We start from the raw sequence: 1,946 nt of genomic DNA, 5'->3' as shown, positions 1-1,946 counted from the left end.
GTTTTTTTTTTTTTTTTTTTTTTTTGAGGCAGGGTCTCACTATGTAGTTGAGACTGACCAGGAACTCGCTATGAGCCCAGGCTGGTCTCGAACTCATCGCAATCCTCCTGTGTCAGCCTCTCGAGTGCTGGGATTAAAGGCGTGCACCCCCACGCCCGACAAGTTTTTACTTTTAAATTTGTCAAATGAATCAAGTTTTACTTGGCAAATAATAATTGTGCATTTATAGGACACCATGCCATTTTGATAAATACATTTGGACAACTGTAGACACTGTACAAAGATTGACACAGAGCCATGAAGACACCCACACCTCACCTACTTAGCTTTTTGTTATTGGTTCAGTGAAAACAGTTAGAATCGACCCTTAAAAATGTTGAAATATCCTATTCATTTCTATTAAGCATGGTCACCATGTAGAGCAGTAAATCACTAAAACATCTCCTTCTGACAAACTCTGTACCCTTTGACCAGGGTCCCTGCATTTCCCAACCACCAATCTAACTACTTCAGTGAGCCAGTTCTTTTTTTGTGGTACCAGGGATCGAACTCGGGACATTGCAGTTGTGAGGCAGGTGGTGGAACCACTGAGCTAAATCCCCAGTCCTGTAAATCACTTCTTTAGCCTCCACATATAAGATAAATCATGTGGCATTTGTCATTCCACGCTGGATTGATTTCACTTGACAAAGTATCCTTTGAGTTCATCCATGTTGCTACCAAAGATAGGGTTTCCATATTTTTTAGGACTGAATAGTATTCTACTGTGTGTGGACAATACATTTTTTTAACCCTTTGTGTATTGGTTCCAAGTCTTCCAAATCTGGATTACTGTAAATAATGTTTCCATGAACACGAGAGCAGGTGTAACTCTACACACCAATTTTATTTCCTTTGGCTCTGTGCCCAGAAGTAGGATTGTAGGATCACACAGTAGTTCTATTTTTAATTTTTTGAGGAATCTCCTTATTGTTTTCCATAACAGCTGCGCTAATTAACATCCCCCTAACTGCACGCAGGCTCTCTTTCCTCCACCCCCCTTGCTCTCACCCTTCTTGGAGCCATCCCACAGATGGAAGCTGGCACACTTCATTGGTGCGCACATCCCCGATGACTGCTGATGCCGCAGATCTCCTCACACAGCTGTTCACGGTCAACTAACAGCCATCTTGACAACGGCTGCCTGACCCGCCAGGCCAGCCCGCCTGCGTCCGGAGCCCAGGGCGCACTCACACACCGTATTCAGCAGTGGGTGGCCTTGGGCCCTGCTAGTCTCGGTTTCCCCACTGACAAATGAGGCTGCTCATCCCGGAAAGTGATGCTCCATAAAGCCTGGCTCGCAACTATCAGTGACCCGATGTTAGTTAGGATTAATTACTATGGCTAAGTTCCATTGCACACTTATTGCTAGCAGGAAGGTGGGCACTAAGTACGAGTTGAAAGAAGGCATCATTGCTCTGGTCTGGGCCCTCCAGACCAAAGTTCTAAATTCACCCCTTGGATCTTGTTTGACCAGAGCCCTCTCATCCCTCCCTGATTTCATCTCTATGTGTCCCTGCAGTCACCTGCTCCAACCCCATGGACCTCCTCCCACCATGGAGCCTGCTGGGCACATCAGGGGCTGGGCACATCTTCCGCATCCTGGGTGGCCTTTCTGAGCCACTGAAGCTTAGCTTTCTATGTAAGAATTCTGACTGCCTACCATACGGGGCAGTAGTGGACATTGTGCCATCCTGCCCAGTGGGCGTGGGAACTGAGTTTGTGAGAGTTGCAGAATGTATTTTCACTGCTCCATAGCATACCACTAGAAGCCTTTGTAGTTTATTTCTTTTGCACTGCTAGACATTGCACTCACTCTCACTGAGCTACATCCTTAACTCTTTTATTTTATTTCTTTTTTTTTTTTATTTTGAAAAAGGGTTTTGCTAAGTTGCCAAGTTGCCCAG

Source organism: Fukomys damarensis, unplaced genomic scaffold (assembly GCF_012274545.1).
Source record: "Fukomys damarensis isolate Sample0158 unplaced genomic scaffold, DMR_v1.0_HiC HiC_scaffold_16, whole genome shotgun sequence".
NCBI lineage: Eukaryota > Metazoa > Chordata > Mammalia > Rodentia > Bathyergidae > Fukomys > Fukomys damarensis.
This window is presented reverse-complemented; position numbering follows the sequence as displayed.